Below are 21,727 nucleotides of genomic sequence, written 5' to 3'. Positions count from 1 at the left end.
ATTACAATTTCCTAAAGGGATCCAGTTCTGCTCTTTACTTTCTTGTTCAATCTTGGATTCAGAACATTTTCTATTCACTATAGCTTGTTAAGAAACATGCACTAATGGAATAGATCTATAAACATTCTTCATCTACTTGATTTTTGCTCTATGAAAAGCTAGACAAAGCTCTTTTAACAGATTATGGATTTCATTTAAGAGTCTGCAATATTCTAGATCTTGTTGTACTTCCCACATGGAAGAACATATGGAAGATCTTGTCATCTAAGTAGGGACATCCTCATTGATTTGAATTCTGTATTAAATGTGCTCTACAACAGTGGCAAGCACTTTTTAGTGAATATATTTCTGTTTTATGCCTTTTGATGTGTATTTGACTTGGAGGGTCAGATAATTTGGAAGCAAATCTTTATAATAACATTATCTAATTTCCCAGTGTTCTCAGTGTGGCAAAGCAATATTTTAATCTCTTTCTAAATGATCTTTGCCACAATAGCTATTAAAATTGCTTTTTTTCCTTCAGGTTTCTCACAACAATGTATTGTGATAAACCTCAAACCTCTCGACTGAGGACCTTGCCCTATATGTTGCTAAGAAAACTGAATTCAATTTACCAGGATTTCTCTTGTTTTCCCATTTCTTCTCACAAACATTTGACCCAACTTTATACCTTCTACTTTTATTAAAACAGCTTCTGATGAAGAGAGACAGCCCTTATTCTTGTCAAGGTAACTGCCTTTACATATGCCTTCATTTGCATCCTCTCTTGCTTCCTACCACCGATTTTATTACTTCCCTTTTTCATGTTCTCCCCTCTTTCTCTAATCATTTTTCTTTTCCTATCTATTGATTTCTTTTATTTGCATATCCTTACATCTCCTCAACTCTTAAGCAACATAGTTTCAGTATAGCTTACCATCCCTATTGCGATCCCATCTCTTGATTTCTCTGCCGAACTTCTTGAAAAACTTCCCACACTCTTTGCCCTTCTATTTCCTCGCTAACTAAACTCTTTATTCGGGCTTCACTCAATTCAGACTTCTCTCTTCAAGGTTAATTCTTAATGATTTTTTCTCTACCATTATTATTTCTTGACCTCTTTTCAACATCTGACATTGTTTACCATCTTCTCTTCCTGAATCTTCTCTTCTTTTTCATCTCCATGGTACTACTCTTTTGCTTCTAATATTGCCTGTCTGAATGATACTTGTCATTCTCTTTTGTTATATATTTGTCTAAGTCATGCTTCTTAACTCTGTATGTAAGCCAAGGCTCATATGTGAGTACTCTTTTCTTTTCTCTCACTATCATCTTTCTTGTTGATGTCATTAATTCTCATTAGTTCAATGATCATCTTTAGGCAGATGATTTCCATGTGTTATTCATATATTTCTAGCCCTATTATTTTCCCACATCTATTCCCACATCATCCACCACTTATTGGGAATTTTAAGTAAAATTTCTAATAGGAATCTTAAATATAACAAATCTGAAATAGAACTAATTAACATGCTCCCACCCCCAATTCATTCCTCTTCTGAACTTTTTTATTTTATAGTAACTCAATTAAGTTTGCAACTTACTTCACCCCTCATATCTAATTAACTGTCAAATTTCATCATTACTATCTCCAAAATATTTCTTGCATATATCTCCATTCTTACAGTCACCATCCTGTTTCAAAACCTTGTCAACTTTACATGAATTACTGCAATAGCCTTGTAATTAGTTTTCCTAACTCATTACTATGCATTATATCTTTCTCACAGATATCTGTGATTTTCCTAAAGAGGAAGGGAAGGCTCAAACATTTCTTAAGTCCCTACTATGTACCAGGTACATTTAATTCATACATATACACACATAGTGTTTTATAATAAATATTTTATTTGATCTTCACAACAACTCTGTGAAATAGATGCTATTATGATTCCCTTTTTAAGAATGAGGAAATCATGATTAGATAAAAGTTAAAGAACTAACTTACTTAAATAATAAATATCTGAGGCAAAATTTGGACTCAGGTCTTCCCAATTGTAGGTGACTATATCAGGTCTGAGCATGTCACCTCCTCCTCCCACCTATCACCACAGTAAAATTCAGTATCTCTAGTATCAAATATAAACTTCTCTGTTGGGCATTTAAAGCCTATCAGAAGGTAGGTACCTTTTGGCTTTATTATATATCACAACCCTCTCATGCATGTTCTTTCTCATAGTAGATAGTTTATCCCATGCTTCTTTTCTTTGCAAAGGTTGTCTCATGCCTAGAATGTTCTCCCTCACCATGCTTCTTGGAATTGTTGTTTTCCTTCAAAACTCAACTCAAGTGCAATCTTCTACATGATACAATTTCTAAGTCTACCAGATATTAGTATCTTTCTTCTTTCCTAAGGTTACTTTGTTTTTTTTTTTTTTTTAGTGTATGTGTGAAGTTTAGTATAGGATTGCATGAATTTACCACATAAATGTGTATGTGAATGCTTTATCTAAGATTTTATTTCCTTCCAGCTTCTTCTGAATTTTCCCTCAGAAGCAAATCCAATGTTTCCCAATAGCTTTTTTTTACATAACAATACTCATAAGATAAATGACTGGGATCTGTTGACAACTCAACCAAACAATCAGCAAGCAGTTTTTAGTCAACTACCAATTGCCATATGTTATTCTAGATCTTGCAGATATGAAGGCAAGATCAAAATAGCTGCTGGTTTCAAGGAGTTAATATTACAACAAAGATATTTCATATGTATAAAAATATGTAGCTTGTTTGAAATCTAACCTGAAGGCTGTAAAAAGGTGAGACTGTGAGCCTCTCATCTTGTCATCACACTTGCATAACTTCAGGTTAAGGACCAATTTTTCCTGTTCCATGTGCTATGTCTTTTATATTAACATATTACATGTTTTGCTAAGAAATAAAGGTACAATATGTGGTTGGGGCGAATAATTGGTGCAGTAGATACAGCACCAGTCCTGGAGTTAGGACTACCTGAGTTCAAATCTTGGCTTCATTGGGCAAGTCACCTAACCCCATTGCCTTGCAAAAAAAGATACAATATGTGTTTCACATAGTGGACAATTAATGCATGTCAAATTTTTGAGAATAATAGTATTTTCCCACAATTACATAAAATAAAAGTTTGCCTTGTGTACATGGAATATGTAGACATGCCATTAAATCAATAATAATTTAAAATTCATTTTTGTTTTTGCTAATCATTGCCAGACTAAGTTTCACTCTTGTCCTCTTCTGATTTAGCATTGCTGTTGATTTTTAATGTCTGTGAAGCTGTTGATTCTCCATTATTTGTTGACTGTATATATTATTAGTTGGAAGAATTCTTATCTTTGTTTTTTTTAATAAAACCCAGTCAAAACATCCTTGTATTTCTGTTTGTGTTGATTCAAGAGCAATGAATGGAGTTCTTACTCTTGAATGCTATTATCCTTGACAAAGGAACTAATTGCTTAATTCCATGGATCTGTTATTATTTGTAAACTAGTTTTTAAATAAAGAATACTTACAGATGCCTCTTGCTCCAGATGGTACCATTTAACTGCCTGTGTTACCCATGAGTGGTTTTCTGCTTCAGATTTTAACAAATAAACACTGTAATTCTCTTATCAAGAATTCTCTTATCTCAAAATTGGAATAAAAACCTGCAGCACTACTTGAAGCTATAAAATAAGAATTTTCTCTAGTGCCAGTGAAAACATATTGCATGGCAAGTGGGGATGTGTGGAAAGAAACAATACTAATTTAAATATAATCTTACAAAAATACCTGAGATAATTTTTTAAATCAATAATAGTCTACCATTTTAATGTTTTTGATTTTTGTAAGGCAATGAGGTTAAGTGACTTGCCCAAGATGACATAGCTAAGTATTAAGCATTTGAGGCCAGATTTGAACTCAGATCTTCCTGACTCTAGGGTTGGTATTCCCAGTCTACCTTATTATTTCAAAATATATCTGTGATTTATTTTGCAGTAGCTACTAACTGAGCAATTATTGAAAGCTTACTCTGTCAAGTAAATGAACCAGACAGGTAAATTTTTCATTTTAAGAGAATACTAGTACTCTGTCTGACTGATATGGATTTAGAAAGCTAAATATGTTTTGCCTCCATGAATTTGCTCATGCTTTGTTCATCTGGAATGTTCTTATTCCTTTCCTTTCTTTTCTCCACTCTACTAACAATATATCTCTACCTCTCAAAATCTTGTTTAATTTTTATGTCCCAGTTCAAAGGGTACTCCTCTATTAAGTTTTCTGTCATACAAGACTAATGCACTGTTGGTGTAATTATAAATTGGATCAGCCATTATAGAACATAAATGGAAACTATATCCTTAAAGTCACTAAACTATAAATAATCTAACTCTTTTGGTGCTGAAAAAATTTCCTTGCCTTTCCATCCTTTGGACCAAAATGTTATGCAGTTTCTTCTTAATTAACCTATAAATTAAATTAAAACAATGAAATAACAAATAAAATTTGCATAAAACAAGTATTTTTTTTCACTATAACCTGTTCCTATAACGAAAGAGTTAATCCAGTGATACAACATATATAAATGTATATGTATGCATCTGTATCTGTATATATGCACATAAATACTCACAGGGATGAAGACTCATACAAATACATGCATAATACATGCATACATACAAGCACCTAATAGTTGCTTTTATTACCAGTGCTAGCATAGAGCCTTGAATATATATATGTAGATGCATATATAATTTACTATAATTTTTCAGAGATCAAAAGTATTTAAACTGATTATCCACTCTTCACAGCTTATAAAACCTTGTATTGGTGCTATAAATTTACAACCAAGGTTACAAATAGTGAATTTGCATCTTGGAGCAAGTAGCACCTAAAATTAATTAATTTGTAACCTAAAATGAAGTTGAGATGAAGAGGGCTAGTTTGTTGAGGGCATTGGTCTATGTTGGGTGAGACTCAGCTGACTGCCTCCTAGAGGCTAATCTCAGTTGTTTCTAGCTTATATAAAAGCTGCTGTAAGGACTATTACTGGCACTCTTTGCAAAGTCTCTTAGTTATCCTATCCTAATTATAGCTCTTTCTAAAACCTTCTTTTGCTTTCTTTTCTACCTTAAAATAATTATAGATCTTTTTTTTAAAGAAAGATTGAATTTATTTTGAGTTTTACAACTTTTCCCCTATTCTTGCTTCCCCCATGTTGCTGTTAGGGTGTACAATGTTTTTCTATTTCTGCTCATCTCACTCAGCATCAGTTCATGCAAATCCTTCCATGCTTTCCTGAATTCCCATTTCTTCTGGTTTCTAATAGAACAGTAGTGTTCCATGACATACATATAATACAGTTTGTTAAGCCATTCCCCAATTGAAGGACATTCATTTAATTTTCAATTCTTTGCCACCACAAACTGGGGTGCTATGAAGGTTTTTGTACAGGTGATATTTTTACCCTTTTCCATCATCTCTTCAGGGTATAGAATCAGTAGTGGTATTGCTGGATCAAAGGGTATGCACATTTTTGTTGTCCTTTGGCGGTAATTCCAAATTTCTCTCCAGAAAGGTTGGATGAGTTCACAGCTCCACCAACAATGCATTAATATCCCAGATTTCCCACATCCCTTCCAGCATTGATCATTATCCTTTCTGGTGATGTTGGCCATTCTGAGAGGTGTGAGGTGGTACCTCAGAGATGCTTTAATTTTCATTTCTTTGATAAGTAGTGATTTAGAGTAATTTTTCATATGATCATGGGTCGCTTTGATTTTCTCAGCTAAAAATTGCCTTTGCATATTCTTTAACCATTTGTCAGCTGGGGAATGACTTCTTTTTTTAAATTTGATTCAGTTCTCTGTATATTTTAGACAGGAATCCTTTGTCAGAAATACTAGTTGTAAAAATTGTTTCCCAATTTGCTTCATTCCTTTTGATCTTGGTTACAGCACTTTTTATTTTTAACAAAGATTTAATTTTGAGTTTTACAATTGTTCCCCCATTCTTGCTTCCCTCCCACCACCTCCCACAGAAGGCATTCTGTTAGTCTTTACATTGGTTTTACTGATCTCAGTTGAATGTGATGACAGAGAAATCATATCCTAAAGGAAGAAAAATAAAGTTATGAGAGAGTAAAATTACATAATAATATAAGTTTCCCCCCTTAATTTGATGGTAATAGTCTTTGGTATTTGTTCAAAGTCCATAATTCTTTCTCTGGATACAGATGGTATTCTCCATTGCAGATAGTCCTAAATTGTCCCTGGTTGTAGCACTAAAGGGATGAACAAGTCCATGAAGGTTGATCCTCACACCCGTGTACTGTTAGGGTGTACAATATTTTTCTGGTTCTGCTCATCTCACTCAACATCAGTTCATGCAAATCTTTCCAGGCTTCCCTGAATTCCCATCCTTCCTGGTTTCTAATAGAGCAATAGTGTCCCATGACAAATATATATATATATATATATATATATATATATATATATATATATATATATATATATATATACCATAGTTTCTTAAGCCATTCCCCAATTGAAGGACATGCACTTAATTTCCAGTTTTTTGCCACCACAAACAGGGCTGCTATAAAATATTTTGTACACGTGATGTTTTTACCCTTTCCCATAATATCTTCTGGGTATAGAGCCAGTAGTGGTATTGCTGGGTCAAAGTGTATCCACACTTTTGTTGCCCTTTGAGTATAGTTCCAAATTTCTCTCCAGAAAGTTTGGATGAATTCACAGCTCCACCAACAATGTATTACTGTCCCAGATTTCCTGCATCCCATCCAACACTGATCATTGTCCTTTCTGGTCATATTGGCTGGTCTGAGAGGTCTGAGGTGGTATCTCAGAGATATTTTAACTTGTATTTCTCTAATAAGTAATGATTTGGAGTAATTTTTCATATGTCTATGGATCACTTTGATTTCCTCATCTGTAAATTGCCTTTGCATATTCTTTGACCATTTGTCAATTGGGGAATGGCTTGTTTTTGGAAAATTTGACTCAGTACTATGTATATTTTAGAAATGAGTCCTTTGTCAGAAGTACTAGCTGCAAAAATTGTTTCCCAATTGACTGTATTTCTTTTGATTTTGGTTACAGTGATTTTTGTCTGTGTAAAACCTTTTAAATTTAATGTAATCAAAATTGTCTAGTGTATTTTTAATGATGTTCTCCATCTCTTCCTTCATCATAAACTGCTTCCCTTTCCATAGATCTGACAGGTAAAATATTCCTTGGTCATCTAGTTTGCTTATAGTATAACTTTTTCTGTCTAAATCCTATATCCATTTTTATCTTATCTTGGTATAGGGTGTGATATGTTGGTCCACTCAAGTTTCTGCCATATTATCTTCCAATTTTCCCAACAGTTTTTATCAAAGAGAGAGTTTTTATCCCAATAGCTGAACTCTTTGAGTTCATCAAATAGCAGATTACTATAATCATTTCCTGCTATTGCAACTAGTCTATTCCATTGATCCACCACTCTATTTCTTAGCCAATACGATACAGTTTTGATGACTGATGCTCTATAATATAATTTTAGATCTGGTTAGGCTAAACCAGCTTCTTTTACACCTTTTTTCTTGGAATCCATGGAAATTCTTGACTCTTTATTTCTCCATATGAATTTACTTACAATTTTTTTCTAACTCATTAAAGTAATATTTTGGAATTTTGATTGGTAAGGTACTAATTAAGCAGATTAGTTTTGGTAGAATTGTCATTTTCATCGTATTAGCTCAGCTGATCCATGAGCAGTTTATGTTTGTCTAGTTATTTAAATCTAATTTTATTTGTGTGAGAAATGTTTTGTAATTGTTTTCCAAAAGTTTTTGAGTCTGCCTTGGCAGGTAGACTCCCAGTATCTTTTACTGCCTGAGGATTTGTCTTTCTAACTCTTTCTGATTTATCTTGCTAGTCATATATAGAAATCTTATATCCTGCAACTTTGCTTGAGGTGAGAATTATTTCTAGTAGTTTTTTAGAAGATTTTTTGGGATTCTCTACATATACCATCATGTCAAGTACAAAGAGTGACAGTTTTGTTTCTTCTTTCCCAATTCTAATTCCTTCAACTTCTCTTTCTTCTCTTACTGCTGAATCTAACATTTTCAATATGATATTGAATACTAGTAGTGATAATGGGCATCCTTGTTTCACCCCTGATCTTTTTGGGAATGCCTCTAGCCTATCCCCATTGAATATCTTGCTTGTTGATGGTTTCAGATAGATACTGCTTATCAGTCTAAGGAACAATACATTTATTCTTACACTGTCTAGTGTTTTTAGTAGGAATGGGTACTGTATTTTGTCAAAAGCTTTTCCAGCATCCAATGACATAATCATATGATTTCTGATAGGTATATTATTGATATAATTAATTATAATAACAGTTTTCCTAACATTGAACCAACCCTGCATTCCTGGAATAAATCTTCCTTGAACATAAGATATTATCCTAGTGATAATTTGCTGTAATTGTTTCCTTAAGATTTTATTTAAGATTTTTTTGCATCTATATTCATCAGGGATATATGTCTATAATTTTCTTTCCCTGTTTTAACTCTTCCTGGTAAAGGTATCAACATCATATTGGTCTCATGAAAAGTGTAAGGAAGAGTTCTGTTTTCACCTATTTTCCAAAGTTTTTATATAATTGGAGCCAATTGTTCCTTAAATGTTTGATAGGATTCATTTGTGAATCCATCTGGCCCTAGAGATATTTTTTCTTAGGGAATTCAGTGATGGTTTGCTGAATTATCTTTTCTGAGATAGTGTTAGTTAGGTTTTTAATTTCCTCTTCATTTAATCTGGACAACTTATATTTTTGTCAATATTCATCCATTTCACTTAGATTGTCAAATTTATTGGCATAGAGTTGGCAAAATAATTCTGAATTATTACTTTGATTACTTCCTCATTTGTGATGAGTTCACCTTTTTTGTTTATGATACTAGTACTTTGGTTTTCTTTCTTTTTTAAAATCACATTGACTAGAGGTTTATCAATTTTATTGCTTTTTTCATAAAACTAATTCTTTTTTTTATTTATTAGTTCAATAGTTTTCTTGCTTTTAATTTTATTAATTTCTTTAATTTTTAGAATTTCTAATTTCATATTTAATTGGGGGGGTTTTAATTTGTTCTTTCTCTAATTTATTTAGTTACATAATTAATTCATTGATTTCCTCTTTTTGTCTAATTTATTCACCTAAGTCTTTAAAGATATAATATAGCCCCTGATAGTTGCCTTGAGTATATTCCATAGGTTTTGGAATGTTGTTTCATTATTGTTGTTACCTAAGATGAAATAATTAATTCTTTCTATAATTTTTTTGCTTGATCCACTCATTCTTTAAAATGAGGTTATTTAGTTTCCGAATTAATTCTGGGTCTATCTCTCCCTGGTACAATATGGTATATGATTTTTATTGCATTATGATCTGAGAAAGGTGTATTCACTATTTCTGCCTTTAGGCAATTGATAAGTAGGTTTTTATACCCTAGTACATGGTCAATTTTTGTGTAAGTGCCATTTACTGCAGAAAAAAGTATATTCCTTTCTATTCCCAGTCAATTAATTCCACAAGTCTTTCATATCTAGATTTTCTAACAATATCCTTAACTTCCTTCTTGTTTATTTTATGGTTACATTTATCTAAATCTGAGAGTGCGAGGTTGAAGTCTTCCATGAGTAGAGTTTTGCTGTCTAGGTCTTTTTGTAACTATTTCAAGTTCTTCACTAAGAATTTGGATGCTATATCATTGGGTACAAACATATTTAGTAAAGAAATTACTTTATCCTCTATGATACTGTTTAGGAGGATATAGTTTCCTTCATTATCTCTTTTAATAATATCTCTTTTTAATTTATTTTTATTAAAGATATTATTTGAGTTTTACAATTCTCCCCCATCTTACTTCCCCCCACCCCCAGAAAGCAATCTGTCTGTCTTTACTTTGTTTCCAATAATATTTTTTTTGCAACTGCTTTGTCTGACATAAGGTTTGCTATTCCTGCTCTTTTTCCCACTTCAGCTGAAGCAAAATATATTTAGCTCCAACTTTTATCTTTACTCCATATGTATCTCTCTCTCAAATAAGTTTCTTGTAAGCAGCAAATTGTAGGATTCTTGTTTTTTATCCACTCTGCTATTCACTTACATTCTAAGAAAAAGTTCATCCCAACCACATTCAAAGCTATAATTACTTACTCTGCCCTTCATGCTATCTTCCTTTCTGCTTGTATTTCCCCCCTTTTTCCCCTTTATCCATATTCCCCAGTATTTTGTTTCTGAATACTGCCACCTTCAGTGTATTTGCTGTCCTATATCTACCCCATTCCCTTTCTTTGCCCTTTCCCTTTTCCCATTCTTCATTACCTTCTTTCTGTTAGTTACCCCTTTTCTCCCCCTCCCCCTTTCCCCTTTTAATACTTGAATGGTAAGATAAGTTTCTTAACTGAGTGTGTGTAAGTTAACTTTAAGCTAAGTCTGATGACATGAAGATTCAGGTGCTTCTCACCTCTTCCCTTCTTTCCCTCTCTTACATTAGGCCTTTTTTACCTCTTACTGTAATGAGATTTAACCCAGTCAGTCTCCTCCAATCTCCCATCTCTTCCCTGTCCCCCCTTTTAAGGAAGTAATTTTTAAAAATCATTCTATCTTAGTCATGGAAAAGTCACGAGTTTCCATCATCTCTTTCCAGATGGGATCAATATATTCTTTCCATAACTATTTTTCCCTCTGTTTCCATCTTATCAAGGCAATTTTCTAACACTAAATCCTATAATAATAAGTCCAGTATATTTTTCTCTTCAATGTTTTCAGGAAGACATATAATTCTCAGGTTGTGCTTTCTTGAACTACTCGCAAAGTTATTGGTTTTTTTTATGAGGTATTTTATGTTTTCTTCTAGTTTTTCGATCTTTTGGTTTTGTTTAACAGAATCTTGTTGTGTCATGAAGTCATTAGTTTCTACAGATTCCATTCTTTTTTTTTAGAGAAGAATTTTCTTCATTTATCTTTTGCAACTCCTTTTCCAATTGGTCAATTCTATTTTTGAAGTTTTCCATTTGCCCAAGTGTTGTTTTGAGATAATCATTTTCTTTCTGCATTTGCCCAATTGAGCATTTTCAATAATTATTTTCTTTTTGCATTTGCTCAATTGAGTATTTTCAAGAATTATTTTCTTTTTGCATTTACCCATTTGAAGATCTGAATTATTTTCATTTTGTATTTGTCCAATTGTGTTTTCCAAGTTTTTGATTTCTTGTTGTGAGATGTTAATTTTCTCTTGTAATATGTTAATTTTTCTCTTGAGTTTCTTTTCCCATTTTTTCCAATTGACTTTTAAACTCCTTCCTGATTTCTTCAAGGATTTCTTTCTGTGCTGGAGACCAATTCATATTCTCCTCAGAAGTTTTAGATCTCTCTGTGTTAGAATCTATTTCTTCTAAGTATTTCTCCATGAGCCCTCCTTTCCACTGGCCTTTCTTCATTTTCCTATGTATTGAAGGAGGGGCTGGCTTTCAGGGTTTTTTTTTTCCATTTTTGCAAGGCAATGGGGTTAAGTGGCTTGCCCAAGGCCACACAGCTAGGTAATTATTAAGTATCTGAGGCCGGATTTGAACTCAGGTACTCCTGACTCCAAGGCCAGTGCTCTATCCACTAGGCCACCTAGCCACCCTAGGGGTTTGCTTTTGACAGCCCTAGAGGCTTTGTTCACTTGATTTAGTAATTCCAAGTGCTACCCAGTAGGGGGTGCTCATTGCTCTCTGGAGTGTTTGCTGCCATCAGCAGTAGGGTCTGAGTTGACCTTGAACAATGTGCTGGGCCCTGATGGGGGGGGATTAATCTCCCTTTTAGGTCAGTGAACTCTGTTGGGCACAGCTGAGCCTGAGGGTGTGTGTGGGGTGTGTTTACCATTTGTTTTGAGAAGAATGCTCTGCAAAATGTATGGAGCTCAATATACCAGCAAGGGAAAAAGTTTCTTATAACTCTTGAGAATTGTAACTCTAACAGAGGGAATATACCGAGCCAGAAGTGATGGACACTCATGACTTATCCATGAGACTGCTATCCAATGGGATGGATGAAACTCTATTAGATAGAATGTACTTAGCTAGAAGTGATAGATACTCAGAATTTTCTATGACTCATATAGAATGATTCAAAAGCAACTCCTCCTTAAAAAGAGGGAAAGGAAGGAGAAGGGAGGAGTGAGGGAATTGAATGTGGTAAATCTCACTACATTAAGAGGTACAAAATACCTATGGTAATAAAGGGGAAGAAGGGAGGAGATGAGAAACACCTGAATCTTCTCAACAGACTTGGCTTAAAGTTAATTTACACACATACTCAGTTAAATTAAAAAACATCTAAACTCTCAAGTTTTAAAAGTTTTAAAAGGGGGGAAAGGGGAGGAGGGATGGAGAAAAGGAAGTGGAGTTGGAGAAAAAATGGGAACTAACAAAAGGAAGGGAAGGGAAAAGGGATAAAGGCAAAGGTGAAAGAAAGGGGACAGGGTGGATATGGGAGGGCAAACACACTGAAGGTGGTGGTATTCAGAAACAAAATACTGGGGAAATACGGATAAAGGGGGAAAAGGGGAAAAATACTAACAGAGGGAAGATAGCATGGAGGGCAATAAAGAATTAATAACTTTGAGGGGCAGAGCCAAGATGGCGACAAGAAGGGATCAAATCTTAGGTGCTCTCTGATAAAACTCATGGGCTAAGGACTCTAATTAAACTAAACTTTCGAGAGACAGAACCCACAAAGGGACCCAGAGAGGCAGTTCTCCTACTCAAGGTAACCTGGAAAAGAGCAGAAAGGCTCTGCTCCTCGGGGTCAGAGGGGCGGCCAGCCAGAGGGGTGGCCCACTAGAGTGAAATAACTTCAGCTTCCCAGAGGCAGCCCCAGGGAGCTGGGAGCCGTGGCTCACAGCAGCCAGGGAGTCTCCTGAGCTGCAACCTGGGAGCATCAGGCACAAAGTGGGGGAAAAGCGGGGGACCTCTGCCAGAGTGAGCAGGTGGAGCCCAGCCCTCAGGGCACACAGAGAGCAGCTTGGTCTTTTGGCAGCCCAGATCCAGAAACAGAAGCAGGTGGAGCTGGTAAGCAGGAGCCCCCAGGGCATGAGCCCATTGAGCTGAGGGAGGGGAGTGAAGAGAGAGAGACTGCCTAGCTCTGTCCTCTGCCCCGTAACAGGACTCTGGGGCTCTGACCACATTCAGATCTTGATCCCAGTCTAGGGCCCCCCCATAGAACAACAGGGCCCCCCCACCTCAGCCCCATGGCAGAGTGGGGCACTTATGGTCATTCACAGAACAGGAGGGAGGACAGAGCCTCACACACTGTGACCCTTGTGGGAGTGTCTCAAAAGCTCAGGAAGCACCCAAAAACCAAGCCCAGGCTGGGAAAATGAGCAAGCAGAGAAACCAAAGGAAGATTATTGAGAAATATTTTGCAAATGAGCCCAAGAAGGATCAAAACACTCAGTCTGAAGATGAGGAAGCACAAGCTCCTGCATCTAAAGACTCCAAGAAAAACAGAAATTGGGCTCAGGCTATGACAGAGCTCAAAAAAGACTTTGAAAATCAAATGAGGGAGTTGGAAGAAAAACTGGGAAAAGAAAGGAGAGAGATGCAGGAAAAACATGAAAATGAAGTCAGCAGCTTAGTCAAGGAAATTCAAAAAAAAATGCTGAAGAAAATAGCATGCTAAAAAACAGCTTAGGTCAAATTGATAAAACAGTTCAAAAAGTTATTGAGGAGAAGAATGCTTTAAAAAGCAAAATTGACCAGATGGAAAAAGAGATAAGAAAACTCTCTGAGGAGAACAAATCCTTCAGACAAAGAATAGAATTCAGGGAGATTGATGAATTTACCAGAAATCAGGAATCAATACTTCAAAACCAAAAAAATGAAAAATTAGAAGAAAATGTGAAATATCTCATTGAAAAAACAACTGATATTGAAAACAGACTTAGGAAAGATAATTTGAAAATTATTGGAATACCTGAAAGTCATGATCAGGAAAAGAGCCTTGACATCATTTTCAAAGAATTACTACAGGAAAATTGCCCTGATATTCTAGAAGCAGAGGGAAAGATAGAAATGGAGAGAATCCACCGATCCCCCTGAGAAAGAGATCCCAAAAAACCAACCCCTAGCAATATTATAGCCAAGTCCCAGAACTCCCAAGTCAAAGAGAAAATATTACAAGCAGCCAGAAGGACACAGTTCAAATATCGTGGAGCTGCAGTCAGAATCACACAGGACTTAGAAGCTTGTAGTGCTTGGAATACAATATACTGGAAGACAAAAGAGCTTAGAATGCAGTCAAGAATGAACTACCCAGCAAGGCTGAATGTCCTCTTCCAGGGAAAAAGATGGACTTTCCATGAACCAGGGGGATTTCAAATGTTCCTTTTGGAATGGCCAGAGCCAAACAGAAGGTTTGATCTTCAGATACAGGACTCAGGTGAAGCATGGAGATTATAGGAGAGGGGGGAAATATGAGGGACTTAATGAGGATGAACTGCATGTATTCCTGCATAGAAAAATGACACTGATAATACTCATATGAAACTTCTCAGTTAATAGAGCAGGTAGAGGAAGCTTTTATAGTTGAAGCACAGGAGAAAGCTGAATTCGAAGATAAAATATGGTGTAAAAATGGAGTCAATAGAAAAAAAAGGGAAATGGAATGGGAGAAAGAAAAAGAAGGGGAATAGTCCAAGATATTTCACATAATAAGATTTTTTTATTACAATGAGCTATTGCAATGATATGGAAGAGGGGAGGCAAGGGGGAATGAGGGAAACTTTGCTCTCATCAGAGATGGCTAGGAGAGGAAACAGCAAATATACTCAATGGGGTGTAGACATCTGGAGTAAGAAGGAGGGGGGAGCAGGGGGAAGGGGTGGGGATGTGAATAAAGGAGGAGAGGATGGACCATGGGAGGAGAGTGGTCAGATATAACACATTTTCTTTTTTACTTCTTGCAAGGGGCTGGAATTGGAAGGCCTGTCCAGGACCATAGGGCCAGGTGGATTCTGGGCCTAAGGGGTAGTATGGGGGCTTCTTGGCCCCAGGACCAGGGATCAGTCTGCTGCGCCACTCAGTGACCCTACAGCAGAGTCAGAGTGAAAGGAGAGAGAAAATATAGTACATGTTAGTAGAGAAATAAGAAAGGAGGGAGTTGTGATCAGCAGTGGCAACATTGGAAAAATATGGAAGTAACTTTTGTGATGGACTTATTATAAAGAATGTGATCCACCCGTGACAGAGTTGCTGGTGTTGGAACAAAGACTGAAGCACATTTTTTGTTATTATTATTTGGGGGAGGGTGCAGGGCAAGTAGGGCTGGGTGGCCTGCCTGGGGCCACATAGCAGGGTGATCTTTGGGTGTCTGGGGCCTGATTTGGACCCAGGTGCTCCTCGCTCAAGGGCCAATGCTCTGTCTGCCACCCAGCCACCCCTACTATTATTACTATTTTATTTTATTTTGGGTCTTTTTGTTTTCTTCTTTTTGCTTTTTGCAGGGCAGTGGGGATTGGTGGCTTGCATGTCACATGGCTTGGTGATTGTTGGGTTTACGAGGCTGGATATAGACTTAGGTGCTCGTGGCTCCAGGGCTGGTGCTTTGTCCATGGCCATACCTACAATTATTACTATTTTTTTTATTTTAATTTTTTTTCTCTCCCCTTTACTTTTTTTTGCCCAAGCAAGTCTATCTATATTCATGGGGGGAGGCGTATTTTTTTACTTGTAAGCAAGAATATTTTATTAATATAAAAAAACATTTGTACAAAATTAGAATAAAAAATTAATTAAAAATGATGAAGAAACTAAAAAAACAAAAAAAGAATTTCTTTCTTTCTTTCTTTCTTTCTTTCTTTCTTTCTTTCTTTCTTTCTTTCTTTCTTTCTTTTTAGTTTTTGCTGGGCAATGTGGTTATGTAGTTTGCCCTAGGCCACACTTCTAGGTAATTATTAAGTGTCTGAGGTTGGATTTGATCTCAGCTCCTCCTGACTCCACAGCCGGTGCTCTATCCACTGCACCACCCAGCTACCCCAAGAATTAGTAATTATAACTTTGAATGTGAATGGGATGAACTCTCCGTTAAAAGATAAGCGAATAGCAGTGGATTAAAAACAGAATCCTACAATATGCTGCTTACAAGAAATTCATTTGAAACAGACAGATACATATATAGAGTAAAGGTAAAAGGTTGGAGCAAAATATATTTTGCTTCAGCTGAAGTGAGAAAAACAGGGGTAGTAATCCTTATTTCAGAGAAAGAAGCTGCAAAAATAGATAGTTTTAGAAGATATAAGGAAGAAAACTGTATCCTCCTAAAAGGTACCATAGACAATAAAGTGATTTCCACACTGAATATATATACACCCAATGGTATAGTATCCAAATTCTTAGAGGAGAAGCTGAAAGAACTACAGCTAGACATATACAGTAAAAATCTCCAAGTCAGAGACCTCAACATCCCACTCTCAGATCTAGATATATCAAATCATAAAATAAAAAAGAAAGAAGTTAAGGAGGTAAATAGATTGTTAGAAAATCTAGACATTATGAAATATTAGAAAAACTAGACTTATGGAGGAAATTGAATGGGGATAGAAAGGAATATACTTTTTTCTTTGTAGTACATGGCACTTATACAAAAATTGACTTTGTACTAGGGCATAAAAACCTGATGATCAACTGCAGAAAGGCTGAAATAGTAAATATATCTTTCTCAGATCACAATACAATAAAAGTCATATGCAATATTGGGCCAGGGAGATATAGACTTAGGACCAATTGGAAACTGAATAAATTCATTTTAAAGAATGAGTGGATCAGAAAAACAAACAGAAAGAATTAATTATTTTATCCTAGATAATGACAGTAATGAAACACCATCCCAAAACCCATGGAATTCACTCAAAATGACTGTCAGGGATATATTATATTTTTAAATGCTTACATGAATAAATTAGAGAAAGAAGAAATCAGTAAACTAAATATGCAACTAAAAAAATTGGAGAAAGAACAAATTAAAAATCCCTAATTAAATACCAAATTAGAAATTCTAAAAATTAGAGGAGAAATTAATAAAATAAAAATAAAAAACTATTGAATTAATAAATAAAACCAAAAGTTGGTTTTATGAAAAAACCAATACAATTGATAAAACTCTGGTCAATTTGATTAAAAAAAGAAAGAAAACCAAATTGGTAGTATCATAAATGAAAAAGGTGACTTCACCACCATTGAGAAGGAAATTAAAGTAATAATTTGAAACTATATTGCCCAACTCTATGGCAATAAATTTGACAATCTACGTGAAATGGATGAATATTTACAAATGTATAATTTCCCCAGGTTAAATGAAGAGGAGATTAAATATCTAAATAACCCTCTCTCAGAAAAAGAAATTCAAGAAGCCATCACTAAACTCCCTAAGGAAAAACTATGGAGCTCAGGTCCCTTGCCCAGCTTGGCATTTTATAGGTGTACTCTGTGACTTTCTGTGTTGGAACTCACCCTTCCATTGATTGGGGCTCACCAGAGCTCCTCCCCCCCCCCAAAGATCTTGTGGCTAACATTGCTTGTCCTACTGGCACTCACCAGCCACCAGCCTCTGTGGCTCAGGCTGGTCCTCTAATTCCCACCCCTCCAATGGTGACTGTATGCTGCCCCTCTAGTCTTCTCTTCCGATTCACCCATGGTTCCCTGAGACAGACCTTATTGGTAGGTGTGCTCCTAGCTTTTTTTTCTGGGTTTTGTCAGTCAAATTTCTGTTAAGAGGTTTCTTTCATTCTATTTTTGAGGGAGAACCAGGAGTACCTAGAACAGTTCCTATCTTCTCTCTACCTTCTTGGCCAGAAACTGATATAGTTCTTTATGGTTAATTTATAATATAAATACATACATACATACATACATACATACATACATACATATATATATTATATATGTATACACATAAAATATATATGTGTGTAACTTTTACATATACAATATAAGATATGATTTAATATATGAAAAAATTATGCAATTGTGCATAAAATTTAGTCACAGGAATGAGTGGCACTTAAAATTTCTAATCTAAGTTGTTTTTTTTTTTTAGAATTTTGCAAGGCAAATGGGGTTAAGTGGCTTGCCCAAGGCCACACAGCTGGATAATTATTAAGTGTCTGAGACCGGATTTGAACTCAACTACTCCTGACTCCATGGCTGGTGCTCTATCCACTATGCCATCTAATATAGTTTTGTAATATCATTATTTTCCTGAGATTGGAGAACTTGTATCCTCTCATTTTCCTTACAGCAGAACATCCTCCTCTGAAAATCTCTTAAATGATTTGTGTACATTGGGTACAAGTTCATTTATCTGTTCTATGATTTCTGTCTCCCTATTAGTTAATTAATTAATTAGTCTACTGATTGTCCATTTTTATTGCTGCTGTTGTTCAGCTAATACTATTATGCAGTCATTTAGCTAATTAGTTTCCAACAGCCAGCACCCTTTATTCTCAAAGGACAAACATAATAGGTAGACTAGATGAGTAAATATATCATTGTTTTCATCACTTCAAGTATCATATTACAAAATTATTCATGGGCCATCCCGAAAATTAGCAAAATCACAAAAATACCCCTTTTTCTTTAAAAGCTAGATGGATGTAAAATTTCTTATCAATAACTGAAATGAGTTACCAAATTATTTCATGGAATTTTCATATTTGCAAAACAATCAGAATCGATATACTTAAATGCAGAGATGTAATTGATGGGATTTCCAAGTAAGAAATGGGAGAGAGACAGACAGAGACAGAGACAGAGACAGAGAGTGAAACAGAGAGACAGATAGAGACAGAGAAAGACAGAGACAGAGAGAAGAGAGAGAGAGAGAGAGAGAGAGAGAGAGAGAGAGAGAGAGAGAGAGAAGATGAAAGTCAGAGGGACAGAGAGACAGAGACAGAGACAGAGAGATGGAGAGAGACAGAGGAGGACCTGGTTCACATCTCTGAGAACATCCATGCTATGACAAAAGATTGATGATCCTGTAAAGGAGACTGAGAAGGTTCAGTAAGAAGAGAATGGCATCAATTGTAGGAGGGGAAATTTGAGTTTTGTCAGGAGCCTACATATTGAAAGAATATCTCAAAGGAAACTGTGGACTTGGGTATTTTAAAAAAAATAGGAGATTTCTCTTTAAGAGGAGAAAGCTGGAAGATTGTGGGTGAGAGTAAGAGAAGTACACATTGGTGATTTTCCTTTCAGTGGTACAGAGAAATTTTTATTAGTCTGAAAACAACAACAGAGAAGTTTAGTGTCTTTCTGGGAATTCAAGACAAAATAGAAAATCTCCAAAGACTTGTCAAAATTATGATTATTACTCATTTCTGATGTTTATTTGGCCATAAATGATATTATTTGAGGGATAAGTAAAAATTATTGACATAAATTAGAAAGATTTGGGAAAGAAATTAAAGAATATAGAGGCACAAGTTATTGCCTAATGAAGGAAGTGGTTAGATATTAGATTGAAAAATGAATTCCACTGGAGTGCTTCAAGAGTCTTAGTTTATCTCTGTATTATCTAATAATTTTATCAATGAATTGGATACAGCAATAAATAATGTGCTAATCAGATTTGCAGATGATAACAAACAAGGAAAGACAACTTAGTGGATGACAGAATCAAGATCCAAAAAGATATGAGTATTGATTTGAATCTAAATAAAATTCAAATGAGCATTATGATTAAAGGATAAGAAGTTCTGATTACATAACTGTTTATCTAAAAAAAGATCTGGGACTTCAGGTGCACCATAAGCTCAAAATGAGTTAACAATATAATGAATTACTAAAAACCTAGTGCAATTTTTGGAGGTATAGCCTCTATTTCTAAGGAAGTGATAGTGTTACTGATATGTGTCCAGGTCAGTCCATATCTGGAGTACTATATTTAGTTCAGGTACTACAGTTTAAGCAGAACATTGATAAACTAGAGAATGTTCAGAGCAAGACAAGTGGAAAGGTGAAATAATTTCGGATATAGTTTGATGAACTTTCCCAATTCTATTTATATACTTCAATAATCCAAGTTATTTATTATCTCATTGAGGAGGGTATCTCCTCTGATGATATAAAGATATAATCAAGTTGGTCAATCCTATATAACTTTGATACATAGTTAGTCACAGGGAATCTACCCAACATTCTAGGGATGTTCCATTCATTCTCTTGATATCATAAGCATGCCAATCATTTTCATTTTGATAACACATTGCACCCTTTCTACTTCTGAGTAATTCTGTAGAGCATGCTCATATCCTCCATAATCTCTTTGTTACTTCTTGTAGATTCTCAACTTAAATTTTTCAGAGAAAGTATAATTCCACCATTTAGAATTCATAGTATTATTGGAAAAAAAATTTGTATAAAAAAGTTTGGGTTCGTTTAGCAATTTTTGATAGGTAATACATTTTACTCTCCTCATCTTCAACTTTAAGTTCTTTGCATTGTCTATTTACCATTTGTGTACTTTTCTGTCTTTTTGATTTCTTCTCCAAATATCTTGAGAATTGATCCTTTAATGCCATAAAAATTAAGCTGCTTCTACCATGAATCTACTTTGTCTAGTCTAATTCAACTGCTTTTCCATCTTTGATTTCAATTGTAATTCCATATTCTCTGTAAAGATAACATGAAACATGATGCTAGATTCCAAATATGTCAATTCCACAGTTCTTGATAATAAAAATGTGAGCATTTGCATGTCCTTTTCTTTTTTATCTGTTTCTTGCCTTTCTTGCATGCTTATCTTTAAAAGACCTCAAGATGGTTTTATTTTAGTTAGATCTCTCACAAAACTATTCCTTTTTCCTTTCCACTATGTTATGCAATGATATTGCTCATAATCTGCTACCATAATATTTTACAAAAAAATTGTAGCCCAAGTATTGTAAGAAAATAGGTCTAGTGTTTGCTGAATATGGCAGTTATTGGGTTTGTTTATAGCAATTGATTTATAGCAGTTAAATATCTAAGCAACATTGTTATAATCAGTGTAAATGACCTTTTCTCCATGCATTTCTCATTTTTTGGAATCAATCAATGACTTGCTTTAATAGGTCATGTTAGAGTTGTTTTAAATTCACACCATATATTTTTTCTCATTTTATTTTTTCTTTCATCTTTACATTAATTTTTATCTCTAATGAAGTTCTGTTCCTCATCATTATATGAAAGTCACCTTGGTTTAGAATATAAACTCTGATATATTCCACTATGCTGGCAAAGAGTTGGGCAAAATAATTCAAAATTATGATTTTAATTTCCTCCTCATTGGTGGTGAGTTCACCCTTTTCATTTATGATACTGATACTAGCAATTTGGTTTACATATATATATATATATATATATATATATATATATATATATATATATATATGGTTTTTTTTGGCAAGGTGATGGGGTTAAGTGGCTTGCCCAAGGCCACACTGTTAGGTAATTATTAAGTGTGTGAGGCTGGATTTGAACTCAGGTACTCCTGATTCCAGGGCTGGTGCTCCATCCACTGTGCCACCTAGCTGCCCTTCTTTCTTTCTTTTTTAATCAAATTGACCAGAGGTTTATTAATTGTATTGGTTTTTTCATAAAACAGACTTTTGGTTTTATTTATTAATTCAATA

Source organism: Macrotis lagotis, chromosome 6 (assembly GCF_037893015.1).
Source record: "Macrotis lagotis isolate mMagLag1 chromosome 6, bilby.v1.9.chrom.fasta, whole genome shotgun sequence".
NCBI classification, from domain to species: Eukaryota; Metazoa; Chordata; class Mammalia; order Peramelemorphia; family Peramelidae; genus Macrotis; species Macrotis lagotis.
This window is presented reverse-complemented; position numbering follows the sequence as displayed.